This window comes from Sphaeramia orbicularis, chromosome 19 (assembly GCF_902148855.1).
Source record: "Sphaeramia orbicularis chromosome 19, fSphaOr1.1, whole genome shotgun sequence".
NCBI lineage: Eukaryota > Metazoa > Chordata > Actinopteri > Kurtiformes > Apogonidae > Sphaeramia > Sphaeramia orbicularis.
The window spans coordinates 24689921-24709884 of NC_043975.1; the positions used below are offsets into that span (position 1 = coordinate 24689921).

Here is a 19964-nt window from a genome sequence, read left to right on the forward strand (position 1 = left end):
CTTGCATTTGTTGCAATAAATATTATTGCACAGAGGCACTATGGTAGAAGGGAAATGTAGGACAATTTTTATCAAATGCTTTCCTCTTGGTTTTGGCATAAACTTCCAGAGAGCTACTGTGTTTTATTCTATCATTTGTTGTATCATTCTTTATGATAATGTGAACTTTTTGTAATTGGAGAGGTGAATAAGTTAAGTTACTTATTCATGATGAGATAATTTACCATTCATGAGTTAAAATTACATTTCAGTGCAAAACATGGAACTTTTATCACTTTCCTACACGCAGACTTGCATCAAACAGCCTTACAAAATCCAGTATGTGCAGAATATTGTAACCATATCTGCACAGTGTTATATTTCCAGGTTAGTTGCCTTTGCAGATGGGGTGATGGTGCCTGCTGTGGTACATTTTCATCAGGCCCAAAATACCTGTCTAGCTCATCCTTCTGTCCATTCCATTCTGTAAACAGGAGACACAGACACAGATGAAATGGTCAAGTCGGGACATTGTTAAGTTAAATTAATCAGATCAGAACATTCTTTTCTTTGTCCGTCTAATATGATACAATGCACGAGTGGCAGCTTAAATATAAAGACAATTTTCACAGTTTCCAGCTCATGATTAAACTAGTTGCCAGAGCTTATGATTTGTGAAAATACTTTGTCTCTTATGTGAATTCAGTGTGGACAGATGCTGAGAAACAGCACAAAAAGTACAATGGAGGCAGCTGAATTTACACATACTATACATCATGTAAATCAACTGCAAAACGTACAATGGGGAATATCTAGTGTAGTATGAGTACCAGATTTGGATTAATGTGCTCTGGGTCTAATATGTCTTTTCTTGGCTTCCTCTGCACATGCCTAATTCATCATAATGGAAAGTACTGCAGTTTCACATTGAGGAAATGGACTCTCAAATTACTTAGCAGAGATCTGGGGGCCATTTCTAACTGAAACAAGTTGCAGCGTCACTGACCAATTACTTTTCACCAATTATCTTCATCTGGCATGTTTATGAATAAAATGAGCTCACAGTGAACACAGGGGTCATTATCGGTCAACGCAACATAATTGCAGAAGGGCCGGCTGCTTTGGGCAATGATAGGCATCTTGGGCATGCACATCCCGACCCGGCCAGAAGCAGAGAGCAGTGGGAACACAATGTTCTCATGCTTGAGTGCTGAAGACCAGATTCAGTGGTTTGATTTGGGGGGTCATTATCAGCATACACGTTGCATTCAACCCACACATAATTATCAATTACTGTAACAGCTCTTCTCCTCTCAAATTCTCCAAGGTCCAGATGAGTGCGGGACAATTTTCCTGGATTCCCATCAGTCCTGATTGCTGAAGCCTCATCAGCTTCACAAAGCAGCCACTAAATCCAATTTCCTTGCAAATAGAATTCAGCCCTTTGAAAATAAAGGAGAATTTAGGAAATGTGTGTTGTACACAGAAAGTAAATAAACAAGGTTAAGTAAGCAGGCTGGAGCGTGTATGTATGTGTGTGAAGGGGACTGAGAAAGGAGGGGGAAAAACAGAGGCAAGTATGGTAATTTTGTTTGTTACTTCTTTGCATTCAGGGTGTGTTTGCTTCACTGGACATGTCAAGTAGTCAGGCATATGAAAGAATTTTAATGGGGATTTAGTTTACTGTAAATTTGCAAAAAAAAAAAAAAAAAAAAAAAAAAAAAAAAAGCTTATATGTGTAACTGCCAGATTTTTAAGGCTTAAATATCACAAAAGCAGTGAAGAAATCTTAGTGGGAGTGGGAATAAAATACACCTTTTATATCCTTAGTCTCACTGTCTTTATGTTCTTATCATTTGTACATATGTGATTCAAACCACAAGAATTTCTGTGTGTTTTTTCTTATTTCCCTTAGATTCCATATATATATAAAATATGTCTTTTTTTAAAACATAGGTGAGCCATGAATATTTACATTCAATATAATTACAGTCACTTGAGTTTTACCTCTGAAGGTGACAAGCAGACAAGGGAACTTTAAATGTTATTCTTGTGTAAAATTGTATCTTCTAGTCAGTGTGAAAAAAATACTCACCACAGACAAAAACACGTGATTCTGCTTGGGACTATGTATAGCCTTGTCTTACTCCTGTGGAGCAGAAAGACTTGTCTAAGAAGGTTGAGGTTAGTCATGTATGACCTTGTTTTACATATTTAGAAAACAGAGCAAAGAACCGGTTGTACTAGAACAAGCCGGGGATCTAGGATCATCAGAAACCTCTAGGCCTTTGTAATGTCTTTATGAACTAACCACACTGGTTTTATGAGTTTATCCAACAATTACTGGACATTACTCAAATATTTAAGTGTGAGTCTCCAAAAGCGCATTGTTATACTTTATTATATTTTCCTTTTTTCTCTAAGCGTTCCCTTAAATATGTTTACAGTAGCTTAAATCTTGAGATCATGTAGAGTAGAGCTTTGTTATCATGTCATCTTTATAATGAAACTGGGTCTGGAGCGTCCAGCAGCTTTAGTGCAAACTGTGAGCCAGTGTCCTGCAGCTGCTCCTGCTGCTGCTGCTGCTGCTAGGAGGGTAATGAAACCAGGTCTGTCAAGTAATCCAAAAAAAGGACAATACCGGAAATGCACCGTCAAAATAAACAGATACAAACGTACCCTATATCAGGATTAGGCTGCAAATCCTATCTATCTTGTTTTTCAATTCTTATTTATGTGTATAATCTGAAAAAGATAAAAAAACAAAAACAAAACAGCAATCAGATTAACGCAGTAGCACCATAAACCAAATCTGACCATAAATGAATATTAAATTGAAGACATCTAATAAAAAAACTGAACAGTGGTATTTGTAACTTTGAACAAGACCCATTGCAGGGCTGTTGTGCCACACTATTAGTTTTGCTGTACCTAATATAATGATTTACACAGACACCAGAAGAGATTTTTAAAAGCTGATATAAGTCCACTGAATAAGATATTTTATTTTTTATTTATATAATCCCTCATTAGGAAGAGGGGTAGGAGGAGAGCTTTTTCTTGAATAAGTTATCATTCCAAATGAGAACAAAGTCTAGACTCTGAATATTAAAGTATTAGCAACAAAATAAAGGATAATATAGCAATGGTGGATCCAGAAAAAATGGAAAGGGGTGGGTGGGGGGCTATATATATATATATATATATATATATATATATATATATATATATATATATATATATATATATATATATATATATATATATGGGATATCCTTCTCTGAATTGTCATATTCCTGCTTGCTTTATTTATAGAACATACTGTGCATTATGGTCATATTTCACAACACAATATACACTTTAATCTTAATTAACCCTGAAGCTTAAAGTTAATCGGTAATGCTTTGGATTGCAACACAGAAGACACAGGTTTGATTCCTGGTCAAAGCAGCAATTTTTTCTGCAGATTTGTCAAACAGTTTAGATTACAATATGCATTAAGATTGCGCCGTCAATTTATAACTATGGTACATACGCAATAGTATGTTCTCATTGATTTAATGTAGGTGAAACATGAAGGTGAGATCATTTGAAATGCATATTGTTAGTATTGCTAGTATTATTAAAGCTATGAGGTATACTATTCACTTATTCGTAAAAACACAGCTTTTAAATATATGTTTTGAACAGAAAAGATTATTTAACTTAATGGTTGCCTTTGAAATGAAGTGCAAAGACGGAAAAAGAGATTAAAACATATAAATAGAATTATAAAAATGAGGAAAACATAATAATATAAAACACATACATAACAAGTGTCTTTAAAACTGTGCATAAAATAATACTTGAGACTAAGAGTACATAGTAAAGTAAGAAACTTATTTTGAAAGGCTAAACCGGAAGTGGATGTTAGCATTCTAAGCTAGTTTGACTGTCGTCTGCTAAACACGAGCAGCGTCTGTCCACCTCTTTGCACAACAACAAACGCGTTGCTCGCAGCAGGAAGAGACGCCGTGGAGAGAGGGAAAGACATTTCAACAACTCTTCTGTTGATAAAGACCCTGGAAAAGTGAGCAGTTTGTGGTTAAGAAGACTTAAAGAGGACAAATAAACCGACGCGTACAGATTTTTTTCCCATCAGACTTTCCAGAGCAGCTGTTCCGGACAGTCCACTTCAGCTTACATGGTGGGTTGATTTTGCTTTTACTGTAAATTACCTTTAAAAAAAAAAAAAAAAAAAAAAAAAAAAAAGTTATGTTTTAAAGCAGTTTCGTGTCTGCAAGTGTAGCTACATGAGTGTTCGTCTGTGTAGGTGTCGTTCTTAAAGCTGGTAAATGCAAATAGTTGAGGAATGTAAGGAGAAACTTTGACCATCTCCTTTACACAGGTGTGTGAAGGTTAAATCAAGTTCGGTTTTTGCTTCTATAATGTAAAACCGGGGCATTCTAAGTCTTTGTTTCTGAAAAGTGTGGCCCCCTCTTTAAAAAGAAAAGCTCCTTTCTTATCAACGTGTGCATCAGACATGACAGGTTGAGTGGGTTTAGACATAACAATGTGCCTCCTACAGTTTATCCAAACTCATTTCCTGCGCAGACTTCAGCCTCTGTCCCTATCATAAATCAACAGTTTTCTTATCAAGGACTCTCAGCGTGGTTCCCCATCCCTAAAAACAAATCTGTCAGCTTTTATCTAATCAGTCATTTTTAAATACAAGCCAGGATAATGAATACTTATGCACTCTGTTGCCGGTATCATGCAGTGCTCTGAGTCCCAAATGAACAAAACAAGAAAACTGAACTAAGAAAATGAAGGAAAAAAAAAAAAAGAAGTAAGACGTCAACACTACACTGTAATATTGTTTTAACATATTGTATTTTTATGTCAGTCGATATATCATAATTATTGTTAACCATTAATGTAAAGCAGGGGTGTCAAACATACGGCCCGCGGGCCAAAACCGGCCCACCAAAGGGTCCAATCCGGCCCCATGTGCAAAAAATTACGCATAAGAATATATGTCATCCTGAAGCCCAGGAAAAAGTTTTGGCTTGTGCTGGGTAGGCTACATTAAATACTAGTTTTAAATGGAAACAGCACAATACAACAGTTTTTTCAGGCACATTTTTTTTTTTTTTTTTAGTAAATATAGCTAAGGCTGTAGAAGAAGTAGAAAGTGAGTTAAAGTGGTTTTCCTATATTTTGAAAGACCTGAGATCTAAAAAAGTAATGTTTTTTAGATTGGCATAATCTCATATGAATCCATTTTCCATTGGTGTGAAGTGAAATGTGACTGATCTAAATACATTTCAAACCATTTGACAAAACAGGTCATTGATAAAATGAGTTGCTCCAAAGCATTGCTGATCTGTAACTAAGAATTGCTTTTTGCAGGGGTAGGCTTATTTGTATTTTCTGAGTTCCTATCTGCATTTCAGGTTCCAAAATATGTAACTTATTGATTAATTGAAACTAGTTGAAACAGTTCAGTTAAACATTTTCTTGCATGAGGAAACGTGGCAAGAAATGCACTTGAAGTTAATGGGAAAGTTGAGATGTGTACAGACATATAACACTGATGTAGTAATGCTATTCTGTGGTGACTTTCTAGCTTTTGGAAAAGCAAGAAGTTAAAGCATTTGCAAGTTGAATCAGTGAGCTCATGAAACTAGGTTTAAGTTTGCATTGGTATAAAAGGTGGTTGGAGAGATGTAGGGAGGTAGTGTAGTGCAGCAAGAAGGAAGGGAAAGGACTGTTTTTTTTCCCTGCACCTTTAAGTGTGAACATTTTGCCTTGAGTTGGATGACTGGTCGTTCAAAGCATTAAGGAGGCCATTCATTGTGTTTGGGTACGATGCCAGATTTTAGAGCCCAGTCCAGTCTTATTTTCCAGCTTGTGTTTGGGACTGTGAAAGACAGAGTGGTTCGCCCTCATGAGCACTGGCTGACCAGCCCTGGGGTGCGGCAATAATGTATAGAATTCTTAAAATGAATGGCATTCCCCCATGATGCTGTCTGCAGGCACTTTTGGTTGAGCACAGAGGCTTTTTTCACAGGATTATTACATTGCCAGGTGGCCTGTGGGATCAGAGCTCCACAGTTTGTGTTTTACAAGGACAAGAAACAGGAATATGATTCAGAATTTTGCACACAAAAGCTTACTTGTTGGTCATTTGAGCTTTTAGAAAGTGGGATTTATGGTGCAGCCCCAATGTGGTCTGTTTGTACCAAAAAATTCCCAAGTGTGCTCATTTGGGTAATGAGATTATAAAAAGCACCTCATCTATTTTAACAAATAGCGTCTTCATCTGTAAACAAAGGACACAGTTGGAAGAATGATGACAAAAGAAGAGCAAACAAACTGAGCAGAGCAGCACTCTTCAGATGCAGCCTTCAAGCCGAACTCTTCTCAGCGTGAACACACAGATCACATGCTTACATCAGCAAACTTGAAAGGTCCCTTAAAAGGAGACCACAGTTTATTTGCATTGATAATTTCTCAAGTGATTCACATGCACACGGCACACGTCCCTTAAAGTTAAGAAGAACTGCTGTGTCTGCATTTCAGAGTGGTAGTGTCCGTGTGGTCCCCTGAGTTTGTCATGTATGTGAAAATTACCTTGCATACTGATGGTTGATCACTTATAAATTAATTATCTAATAACAGCAGCGTAAACATGTTTTGACCTCAATATGGATAAATTTGTCAAGGGACTTAAAGTGAACTGGTTATGTTTCTGTATGAGTAAAAAATTAAGTAACATTAGTCCAGATGCAGGGAAATCCTTAGTCGGTGGTTGAAAGTGGATATGTCTGAATAACAAACATTGTGGGCTCAAACACAGGAGGCCAGTGTTTGCGGCCTGTTGTCAGCTGAAGGTAAATGGTGTATTTTATTTTAGCCTTTCTCACAACCCTTTTCCTAACCCTAACCTAGTTATTTTAACGCCTAATCTCAAACCAAGCCTTAACTTTAACCATGACATCACCAAACGCAACATTTATATAGCATTTATTTACAATGTTAATGGCATGTTTTATTTGTATCTGCAAAATAGCATCATGCATACTAACTGACTTATACTGACTGCATTTTGGTTTTAACTCTCTTGATCTCTTTCCTACTGTGCATTCATTCTCTATGATCTCAAATTAAAGCTGCAGTGATTAGTAAGGGGTAATTAATCAATCACTCAATCAAAATGTAATTAATTGGCGTCTATGTTGTAATTAAAAAAAGTCAACCCTTTGTAGGATCCAGCTTCTTAAATACACACATTTGACTCCCGTATTAATAGTTTATTTGATATGTTGGAGTTTTGAATTGTGTGATGGATAAGGAGTCTGAATAAATCATCTATCCTTTGGAGATATTACACAAAGGCATATGCCACCTTATAGTAAAACGATAAGTCATTTAATAAAAAAAGTTGACAGGTTACCAAAGAAATCAGTGGTGATTGTGGCTTCTAATTCATTTCAGTAAACATGAACAAACTGACTCACTATGGTACTATACACTGTTAGCATTTCATGTGATAACTACAATATACAGGGTGGGGAAGCAAAATTTACAATATTTTGAGGCAGGGATTGAAAGACAGTGTATGACCAATTAGTTTATTGAAAGTCATGAGAATTTATTTGCCACAAGAAAATTGACATAATAGAAAATGTTTTTATTCTATGTGTCCTCCTTCTTTCTCAATAACTGCCTTCACACGCTTCCTGAAACTTGCGCAAGTGTTCCTCAAATATTCGGGTGATAACTTCTCCCATTCTTCTTTAATAGCATCTTCCAGACTTTCTCGTAATAGTTTTGCTCATAGTCATTCTCTTCTTTCCATTATAAACAGTCTTTATGGACACTCCAACTATTTTTGAAATCTCCTTTGGTGTGACGAGTGCATTCAGCAAATCACACACTCTTTGACGTTTGCTTTCCTGATTACTCATATGGGCAAAAGTTTCTGAAAAGGTATGGATAATAGTGTTAGGTATGATTATGACATCAATATATGTTTGGTTTCAAAACAATTGACATAGTGCCTGCTGAGAAAAAACAACTAAATGTTCATTGTAAATTTTGCTTCCCCACCCTGTAGTAGTTTAGAATTAAAATACAGTTTGGGTGCATGTCCTTGTCTTTGTATTTAAAGCAGATGTGGTCATACCTTGTTTTAATCAGTTTATATGAGCATTCGGCTGACAGGCATAAAGGTGCAAGTATTTATTAGTCTAAAAGGCTGTGTTTCATAATAGATAATGTGATTTCTGTAAGTGATAGCTCTCTGTTGTGCCACTGTGAATATTACCCTTGAGCTGTTTGCACTGAAGGTCAAGTTGCTTCATTCTTTATATTTATATAAGTCTAGGCAAACAGTCACTTTAAAGAGCAAATAAAAGAGAGAAATGTTAGAAGACGGGACAACAATAGGGGCGTTGGGGGTGTTTTTCTGTTAGGCAACATGAAGACTGGGTTGTATTTTTAGTTCTCCTGAGGGTCCGTCATGTTGAGGTAAAATGCTGATCCAGTATTTCATGATTTACTTTGTTTTCATCCCATTGTGTAGAATTCACACTCATGACGTCGGCTGTTAACTGTAACTTGCGATGCTGACAGTTTCCCACACCACAGTGCTTAAAACACGCCGACATAATCATTCTGTGTGGTGTAGTGTTTTAAACAGTTGGGCTGTGATGCAAAAAAGGCCACTGGCTTATATTTATCCTCCATGTTTCAAGTCCTCCTGCCTCTGACCAAATCTGTAGTTTTTGTGATCAGACAAGCCATCCGTTTCTTAAACGGTCTTTGAGCCTGGTCTGTGTTTGTCTATAAATAACACAGGGATTATTAATGCTCTTCCACCTTTGTCAGCATAGAATAAACAGGTCCATAGTCATTATTTCTTTTCTCTATTGAATGATTTTTGAGAATTGTCACAAGTGAGGTGGTTTAAAGGTTTATCTAGTAAGAGAATGAGACACAGCTCATTTTACTCTTAACTGATATTTCCAGCTGTGCAATAATTTCCTCAGTTCTCCAGTATTTTTACTTGAATCCACCAGGGACAGACCTGGACTGTGGGCTTTGGCAATAACTACTTTCAGGACTGAAAGAAGCAACATGTTGAAATACAGTATCCAGTTTTTGTAATGCATCCAACTGTTTCATCTCATCATCTTCCAGTTTTGTGACGTGTGTGTAGTTCACATTTGCATCAACACCCTCAGCATTAGTCCAACATGTCACATATTTTCATTTAATTTACTATATGTGCATTATATACATAGAGGATGATTCTTAATTCAGTGGTTTGATATTCCTAGCTCCATAGTCAGCTCTGAATCCAGTGAACAGCTGGGTGACATGAGGACAGAAACCACTGATCCTGCTCATCTGACTAATCTAAATCTCAGCGTCCTGCCCTTGAACAAGACCTGGACCTGAACTGACATCCATGACCATGAGTGATCTGCCACATCTGAAGAATATAAGGGATAGAAAGTATTTAGAGGATTTTAGTGGCAGATGTCTGAGCACACAACACAACACACACACACAACACACACAACACACACACACACGCACAGAGGTCTCTCCTGAGTTGAGACATTGTGGGTTTGATTTGTCCCATTTTTTATTAGGTGAGCACCACTGGGGCCATTAATCTGTTGTCTGCCAAATCTTTTACCTCCCAAATTGCCATATTTTGTCATCTCCTTTGCTGCTGCTTTGACTAATGGCCTCATTTCAGTGCAAATGAACCGTGGCACTAATTATATGCCATGAAAATTTAGAGGTAAATTTTAAAATACAGCCCCCTGTTGATTTGTGTCTCTCAAATTGTCTCCAAAAATTATAGTTTTTAGATAATTTACTGTCATTTGTTATTTAAAAAAAAATGTTGTTAATATTTCACTATAATAACAGCTCCTGTCATTGAATTTCCCACAGTATACTGTTGCCCATAATCTTGGAATTATTTTGCTTGCAGATACATTTCTCTTTTTATTCCTATTTATACACATGGGTAATCACCTTTGACCAGGTACAGTGATTACATATTGAATCCCAGTTATACTTTATCTATCAAGATTAAATCACATTGTCACAATCATTTCATGAGAAAAGGTACAAATATTTTTTTCCAACTTCATGGGCAGCAGTTTATATATTGCTTGTACATAACCCAGCCACTGTACTGCTGTACAACTCTAACCACTTCATTTTTAATCCCTCCTAAATGTTTGACCCCAGTTGCTGCATCTTTGTCTGCAGACACTTTTAGAAGGGGCTCCAAGAAACCACAGCAGCAGTGATTAAATTTACAGTTCCATAAACAGTTTTGATAAGATGCCAGAATGGCTGGACGAGGCTGGCTGTACAACAATAGTGATATCACTTATGGCTTTGAAAACATGCCCTTGAAGAGAAACAAAGCGCTCCACAGAAGATAACTTAAAACTCCTATTGCACAGTTTCAGACCCGTGGTTATACTGTGTTCCCTTTAGTTTTTTGCAAAAACAGAAAAAAATCCTCAAACTGATGGAAAGAGTGAATCTGGTCAGGTAACACTGGCTCAAGCCTTTGGAGTAGAAGTGCTGAGAAAGAGCTCAAGTGTGTTTAAATGACATTTTGCGCAGGATGGATGTGTGTTGTGTTGCATCATTGCGTTGTCAGTTGTCGTTTGTTGTGTGGGCTCTAAAAAGATGAAAAATTGCACACTGTCCTTCCATAAGCAGCTGTGACTGGCTGTGGTAGTTAGTGTGATTATGACATCCACAGCTGCTGCGGGGAGGCCCATATGTGCCGATGTACAGTACAGGCCTGGAGCCACTCTGACTCCTACTTGTCTTTTTTTTTTTTTCTCCCATTCTTTTGTTTCCTCATTGCTCTCACACTCTTCTCTCCTCCCTCCCCACCACTCACTTTCCCACTCACTTACTCCTCAGCTGCGTCAACTGCCTGGTATCCTGCTGTAATGCATCACGCACACTCTGTTTGGCAGACCACAGGGACCAGCAACATGAAAAAACAAAAACACATAACAGGTCATGCAGTGAAAGTTGTTATTTTGAAAGCAGTTAAGTGTGATTAAACACTTATCATCACAGATGGAGGAGCTAGAGGTGCATCAGTGGTTTAAGATTTATAGATCAGTGTCTGATTTCACTTGTTGATTGACACTGCAATGCGTCACTTGGCTACATCATCCCCTCATAGTTTACTGCACTTTCATTTTGAGAATGCTTTACTGACTTGTGATAAAGAGTGAAAGAGGAGCAGAAGATTGCCTTGCAAACAATAGACCTTTTTTCTTTTTACAGCAGGCAGTTTAATTTGTCATAACAGGAAGTCCCAGTGTTTATAACATCAACAATATCTCAGTTTCTTTCCAGTGTCTCAGTAAGCAACAACAGTGTGCTTAAGAGCCAGTAGCCACAATACCAGTAAGCAGCCAATACTTATTTTATCATGTCACACCTATGACTGTCCAACTGTGTCATGTAAAAATGCTGTCTGTGAAACAGGACAGTAGCTCAATCTTTTTCAATTCTTTCCTTCAGTGTGACATAGACAGCTCATTATTGTCTTCAAGCATTTGTTAGTTTGAGCTCCTTAAATGTGAGTGTTTACAGTTTCAGTTAAATATTTTTAGACCAAACTCTGGAATCATAGTTGATGAAAACAAGCACCTATCTACCTTTTTAATTTACATTTTAATATATATCTTTTCACTTAAGAGTCAGTCAACAAAGTAATGTTTCATCTGTTTCATCTGTTGCAGAAGATGTGTGCTAACATCTCATTCTTTAGATCCAGTGGAAACAGTATTTGTCGAATCATAAAACATTATTTTACCAGCACTATTTATTCTTTTTCCTTCCTTTTCCTCTGACTGGAGGTATGTGGCTGGACTTTATGTAAGTGGGACGACCCCTCCCTGAGGTTGGTTGTTTGGATATTTTTAAATACATTTCTCCTTGCTCTCTGTGTGATTTCTGGCCTGATTATTCTCTTGCTGTGGCACCGCGAGATGGACGACACACAAACAAATTCCCTTTTAAACACTCATCCAGGTATGGACCACTATTATCCCACATCTGTAAACTTGTACATGGTGTAAACAATGGGCTGAATATTTGAAGTCGAGGGCTTTGAGTGGAGAGGCTGAAGTGCAGTGGGAGGCTGGCTGTGAGGTGAAGAGGTGGCTGGGGAGAAAGAGGGTGCAGATTAGAAGCTATGTGGGTGGTGGGATGCACAGGAAACCACGTCACAATGTTACATAAGGGCTTACGCAGGCAGAGGGAAGTGGATCTGAAATAATTAGCATAGAGATGTCCGTTCTAGCTGCACACAGTGATTGAGAGATGGCAGGTTTTCAGACAGTAAAAGGGTCAGTTTGAGCTAAAAGAAATGTTATGAACACCTGTACCTTTTTAAAAGCAGGGGATCATGGAGGAAATCTAAGATTGTGCAGATCTTTACCAAAATATGTCATGTAGTTTTCAGTATTTAAAAAAAAGTGAGAATATGAAAGTCATTAGCATTCATTTTCCAGAAACCATTAAAGGAGTGATATTTTGCTTTTTTTTAAAATGGTATTTTAAAACATTTCCCTGTGCTTCTACATAAACTGTAAATGCTATGCTTGGGTCTGAATTCTTCATTAATTCAACTCCACAGGCCTATCTTCAACCCTATTTCTGAGTAATAACACCAGAAAGGCCATTTTGAGCACTGGCCCTTTAAATGCACGTCAGCGACTTCACGCCCCACCCCCTCCAGGTTATTGGCTGTGCTGCTCTGTCCCGGCCAGCTGATAACTGAACATTTTAGGTAAAAGGCTCGAAGTTTGGACATATTTTCAATATGGACTTCAACCGCTGCTGCTGACAAACAATTATGGCATACTTGGAGAAATGTTCGTCGGAAGTCTTGACTTTATATGTCGTGACGTAACTAGTTATAGACGTAACAAATTAAGCAGGAATTAAAAAGGGTTGTAGAAATCCACTTGACTTTTGCCAAAATTAATATAAAGATAGCTTTGCAGCACCTGGAAGGTTCAAATTCAAACTTTTAGAATTATTAGGGTCCCCAAATACACAAATAAATGTACCAAAGACTAATAAAAGTGGGTTTAGCAAAATATGACCCCTTTAATATATTGGTGTATAAAATATACTAGTTCACATGGTAGTTTTTTTAAGGGTCAGTGTGTAAAACATCAACATATCTCTTTGCAGCAGTGGAATATGGTATTAATAATTATGGTCCATAACCACCTAAACAAATTTCCATCTCTATAAATAGAGTGGATCTTTTCCATAGAGTTAGCCATGTCACAAACTTTTCCTTGTTCCTCCTGCAACTGGGATCTAGTGTGAAGTTGGATTACTGCATCCATTATGTTTGAGAATGGACCAGAGTTAATATGTCCTTACCCAAAAAACACAGACACTGACTCTTCAATGAGCCTTTTGTTTTAGCATTTAGCAGCCACTATAGTGAAAGGTGAGGTGAATTCAGTTAGTTTCAGTGTCGTATTTACTGGCATTTAGTATTGAAACTGCAAAACGAAACCAAGTTAAAAGCCCTGTAACTTAGTTGTGTTTTTCTACACTCAGAGCATTGCTGCAATTTAGATAATATTAATTACATAATAGCTACTTTATATTATCATTTTATAATAAGAATGCTGCACTGTAAGGCCTTGGATATGTTACATTTTACAACGTAACATACTCATCAAGTAAGGTTTTTCTCATGCTTACTGTTCTTAAATGGGACATAGTTTCATAGAGCATTGTTTGTTACAGTTCTACAGTTCTTCTGTCCCTCCTTGCCTGCTCTCACTCTATTTTCTCCTCATCCTCAGTTCTTCATTTTGCACCATGGAAATGATTTCAGCTTTCTCAGTGAATTTCTAGGATGCAGACAGATGTTTGAGGTTTGGCTGGAGTGCTTCTAAATGAGGATGTTTGAGAAAATACAGACATTTTAGTCTATTTAAGATGGAATGTGATGCTTTCCATGTGGACTGTCCACACGCTGCCTATACAAAGCACACATGCAAGTTTTTCCCAGCAGATTCACTTTCCAACCTGTGCTCGTTTCATTCGTTTAAATAAACCGCAACATGATCAACATAGAAGATTTAACCCTCCCCTCATTTGACTCTGATAGTGATTTTCTTTTATATTGATGCTATTTTTGTGATTTTCATTCAAAACTATGGAAATGCAAGCTGTTAGCTGCTATGTATTCATGTGTTCCCAGTAGTTTGGTAGTTTTGTGTCCTGGCTACAGTAGCGTCAACACGTCAGTTAACATTTTGTCATAAAATGCTCCACCACTTCCCTATTTTGTGAATAGACTTTGTTCAGAGTGTGCAGGTCCCACCATTTATTAGAGGGCTTATTAAGTTGTATAGATTTAGCACAAAGCTGAAGATTAGAGTAATAAATGTGAGAGCTTTAGGGTGACAGTGTTTGGATATGGAATAAGTGGGCATCCACCCCCTTCCTTAATAGTCCTTTGGCCCTGGAAGTGTATGTCTGTGTCTGTCTGTGTAAGCTTGGCAAACACGTAGCCTCATTTATCCTCATTAATTCTTGTCTTTTCCCAAACCCTTTTCCAAATCTAAATACCTGTCCTCCTCATTTTGTTGAATGACTAATGACTCAATGTGCTGTACAGAGCAACTCAAAAAAAAAAGCAGTGCTCAAGAATATCTACACTGTCTTTCATGGTGGTGTCGTTATTTCAATAAAAGTTCTACCTCTTACTGTAGCTTACTGCAGCTAATGTTCAAATTGGGATATAAAGCTGGATGACACAACCCTAATTCTTGCTCATGTAAGTAAGTGAAACCCAAATATCACGAGTACAGGAGTGGCTGTGTCTCTGCACACTTCAGATATGTGAACTTGACGTCTGGCCCCAGGCAAGCCACCTGTTTTGTTCCTTCCTGCCCATGTTTTTACATCATCACTTAATTTGCTGAAAAAAAAAAATACTGATCAGAATAGACAGAAATCATCTTTGGAAAAAAAAATGTATGGGATGTGTTTTCCGAGATTCATGTATCTTTTCCGTTACATGCATTTGGTCCAGATAGTTGTACCCTGACATGATATTTTGGTACTAGACTCTATTTATGCTGAATCTCCCTTCATACAATTTTAACTTCCTCTGTCTTCCATTTGTTTTCCAGTTTCTCACATATTCTTCTTTTATTTTGTTTTGGGAGGCTAGTTTGGTATCCAACATGGTCCTAAGGAGGTTTAACATTTATATAGTTTGGATCAAACCTGAATGTCTTTACCAGCCCATAGTTTGTCCAAATCCCACGTACTAATGTTGAGGAATCAATCTTGAGTTTTGGGGGCAGATTGACCTTATGCATATACATTTTTTGATGTAGATCATTTATTTCTGCTCCTCCAGTAAAAACAGCTGTCTTCTGGAAATGAATAACATCTCATCTTCACTCCTGCACTTGATTGATCCTTATTGATTTCAGTTAATGGGTCCCAGTGAGGTTTTCAGGTATTGAAGGTGGTCTTCGAAGGTGCCTCTTCAGCGGATGAATAATGTAATGAAATGGTAATCACTGACTCGTCCTCTGCTCTTTATTCAATGTGTATGCGCTTTCCTTCCTCTCTTTGCTGTTTGGTCTTCGTTTAACGTTGATCATCCCATTCAGTTTGAAAGGGCAAGTGAAGGGAGAGGCACTCTTAAATAAACATCCATGTATGATCTCTGGCTCAACCGTCAGACTTAATGCAAACACAGATGAAATTATTGTTTTAACAGTATCTTATCCAGCCACTTATCTAAACATGTCAAATACAACATAACTTGGCACTATCATTATGCTGCATTTACAAAGTCATCTTAAAGCCATGTGGATTGAGCTGTATTACATGTGGGAAGCCACACTCTCCTCAGCACCTCCATCTGTCTGTAGAGCAGCATGTGCAAACAGATGGAAGAGCTGAGGGCTGGCTTGGCCTTAAATAATGCCTGTACAGTTGTGGTAACACTGCAGGCAGTTGGTAATGTAATATTGGTTTCAGTACACATCCCTCCCTGATCCTGCTGATAAAAAAACAGGATACATGTTAAACAGCTTGGTAATTTATTCACTCTCATTCAATGAGATCAGTTCATGCCACATTTCAGACTACAAGTAAGGTTCAGGCTTCAGTTTAAAAGTGAGATAGAGTTGAATCACAATAAAATGATGGTTTCCTCAAAATCATTCAGTTATATTCTCATTTGACGCATCTCTCTCAAATGCTTAGACTTACATCTGCCTGTCTGACATTTGACTTCTCTAAGGTCTCTACGTTAGTTATTTTTGTTTCTGAAAATGCTCTCTACAGATAAATATTCTATTCAAGTTAATTTGGCAAGACAGATATGAAACATGGACATGAATTTCAGTCTCTACTGTCAGATTCTTTTTTCAGTCAGCCAATGTAGCAACAATAGTGCAGTGTTTAGGGCATAGATTGAACTGCAAACACTTACTGATACTACACTGCTCTGTTTTCCAACCCTAACTGGCATTTTCTTGATGGCAGTGGCTCAGTGATATTGTTGTATTTTGAGCAGGGTTGTCAAAATTAACGCGTTAACACGGATTAATCCATCATGATGATTAATCTGATTAAATATTTTAATTGTTTGACAGCACTAATTCTGAGCCATCTGTATCATGTATACTGGTAATTATGATGTGAATTGTCATAGCTTGATAATCCAGCATGTATGTGTTTTGACAATTTTTAAAGCTTTTGTAACTTAACTTTAACTTTGCTATGACTATGAATAGTCAGCCTCAAACAATGACTGCCTGGTCCATGCATCTCATATTTTTTTCATGCTATTGTCATGCTTTCTTACTGCTCATACATTAACTTAATGAATGGCAGATGGGGTCTCGTACTTAATTCCAGATGGTGTCAGTGTTTTATACATACAGTATATGCCTTATTAGATGTCAATGGAAAAACTATGTTGGTCTCATGTCTTGGAATTGAGCCTCATATGACCCAAATGTGTAAGGAAAACCGCACAAACTTTTTTGGTGATTCACAAATGTGAAGGAATCAACAGTTAAGTTTTAACTTTGCCCAGGGGACAGTGGTTTTGTGAACAGGGTGCTAGCTGTGGGTTCAGTATTCACTCTTGTTGACATGGAAAATCCCCTCAGTCTCAACCTTCCTCCATGCGAAGGGTTTTTACCATCATGACTCAGATTTTCCTCTTTCTCGCTGGTTCTATAAACACACTTGTCACATTTCAGGTTTTCCAACTCTCTGCAGTGTTGTAGTTGTATTCTGTCTTCTGCTGATTCAACAGCTTACATATTTTTTGCTTTTTATCCCATCAGCCTGCAAGAACGGAGAGACTGAAAGAGGATCTGCTCGCTGGTGAGTTCCTGGGATGCTCCAGCGACCTGCACCCCATGCTTTTCTGAGGCCTCCAGAAGCTGAAGACAGGGTGTCAGTGACAGGTAATCTGACAGAGTGGACCAAATGTGGTTTAGATAAGAAGAGCAAAAGAAATCTCTGAGTGTTCTCTAATGTGAAACATGTCTTTGTTGTAAAAGAACTGTGTTTTATTTTACCCTGAAGTATAATCTATCCTACGTCCTCTGAGATTACTCAAACAGTCACTGCTACAAATGCTTTAAATTATGTTTAATCTTTGACAATTGAAACGGTGCATATTTTTTCTCCTTGGAAGCCATTTTTGTTGATCATTGACATTAGAAACAGACTGCAGTATACCACACACATTTCAGTTTCATCCTTCTCTGTGTGGATGTTAACACACTCCTACTGCGTGGGAGTTAGCAACAGATCTTAATCATCGATAGGGTTTTGCTGTAATTCCAGAGTTGGAGGCGTAACCCTAATCTCTTTGGCACATTATACAGTAAATCAGAGTGTGGCTAAGTCGGGTCTCTGCCAGCTCAACACAGCTAGCCTGTTTCTTTGGATTTATGATGGACTTACTAAGACAAGTTATTTCAATCTACAACAGTCCCTCTTCTTTTCATTTGTCTCAGGCCTGACGGAGCACCTCCTGCTGAGTGCTAAACCCTCACACTCATTTAATTTCTGAGGTGTTCTTGGATTGCTTTGTGCCATGGTGGGATTATTTTGGAAGTAATGGGTCCAAAGGGCCAGCTGGTCAAAGCCAGTTTTAGCTGCAGCATCCAATGGGAGTGATGTCCCCACACAGAAGCAGCACGGACACTGATGGATGGCCTAGCTTTCTGTCGGTTTCTGGTCCCTGGACATGAGGCGTTGTTATGAAAATATAGAAGGAAGCAGGCTGACATGCCACAGAGAGATGGTAGCGCAGCATATGATGGATGACAACCTGCTGGGCATCTGTTATAGACACAGACGATTTAGAATTATGGTCCCTGAGGAACCACTTTCAATGTTCACCATAAATTGGCCACTCCTAAATGTTTTGTGTATCTCTGTTGGATAATAAACTTTATATGACTGGGGAGGATAAACCAGAAACCACCAGACAGATGTACCCAATGTTACAGCAAACCCACACACAATTTTTGTTTAAACTGGAATTTTAGTTAGATTTCCCTTATGGTTTCCTTTGGCTGTCTTGCAGACAGAGGAGTAAACCACAGAGTCGTCATTTTACTTTGCTGCTTCACCCTGTAAATCAGCTTCTTTAAAAGAAGCTGAGTCATGTTAGGTCCCCCCAGCCTATAAAGAGGTAGTGTTAATGGTGGCATTCACGGGTTGATTTGCAGCCTGCCTCTTTATCCAAGCACTGGTGGCCTTGGAGTGGGTGATTGATGTTATTTGTCGTCCAATCTTGGACTCAAAGTGCGAGTGGTTTTCTGCTTTGGCTGCAGCGGGACTGGACTTTAACTTGTACCATACTCTGACTTGCCCAGACCTCCCATTGAGAGGCAACCAGGAATAACCTTGAACTCTCTCAGCAGCCTGTGCTTGTCCTTGCCTCAAGGACAAACCGGTGTGACCCAGTTAAAGGAGCAAAGAGAGAGCGAGACATGAAGAGAGAGAGTGAGAGGGACAGATCTGTGTTTGTGTGTGCAAGGCGGTGGCAGGCAGGGCATAGCCTACTTCTCCTACCCTACTTTACCCCTGTCTTCATTAGTGAGTCGAGCAGCTGAGCTTCCACTGCACCATCTCTTCTTGTTGTTTCCTTTCTTTCATTTATTTTGCCAGATGGTGGATTACAGGTCAAGGCAAAAGCCAAGTGCTTCTGCTGAAAACTCTGAGGCTGTCAGACTGGCTGTAGTATCACAGATTAATTTTTTTGTCTTCCTTTTGTTTGCATTTCTTAGGCATTGAAAACCTGATTTTGATCGGTCAGTTCCTTTTCCAAGCTAAATGTATTTTAACTGTAGCGTCTACTCAAAGGAATAGTTTTTGTCAATAGTTTTTTAAGTAGCCATGTAAAACAGGGATAATGTGCATTAAGGTGGTCATTGTTGTAGAATAAACCCTGACAGGGTGATTTAAGGGTCTTGAATCACGTTACACTAAAGTTCTTTAATATCTAATCAGTAGATATCTTTGCTTTGACTCTTTTGCTGTTTTTATGATTTTCCTTGTTATTGTAGTTCAATGATACTTCTGTTTTGCTCCAGTTTCTCCATATTGAGTTCTTATTTCTTCTAGGAGAAAAACTACATACGATAAGATAAGACTTTTTTCATTCCACCATGGGGAAATTACAAAGTTGACAATTGCAAACACAAAAGTAAACATACATCTTTTACATTTTTTTGTCTCATGTTCACTGAAATGACTCCATTTAGAGACTTTTTCAAGTGAGGACGTATTCTTATGCAGTCCACTTTCTTTCACTTACCGTCTCTGATAGTTTCTGCATGAAATGTGCAGGGAGGGCAGAATGGTCTTTAGCTGACAGCTCCCCTTTCCTTGGCATACTGTTT

The 19964-nt window shown here is 38.1% G+C and overlaps 1 protein-coding gene across 1 annotated transcript in view; it reads left to right on the top strand.

The window, feature by feature from the left end:
- The first annotated feature begins 3924 nt into the window (after positions 1–3924).
- The window catches only part of LOC115410193 (leucine zipper putative tumor suppressor 2 homolog), a 29592-nt gene continuing 13552 nt past the window's right edge, over positions 3925–19964 (top strand). Inside the window, exons 1-2 of the mRNA XM_030121689.1 lie at positions 3925–4165; positions 17388–17510. The gene's annotated coding sequence lies outside the window, so the exon portion shown is untranslated. The remainder of the gene's footprint in view (positions 4166–17387; positions 17511–19964) is intronic.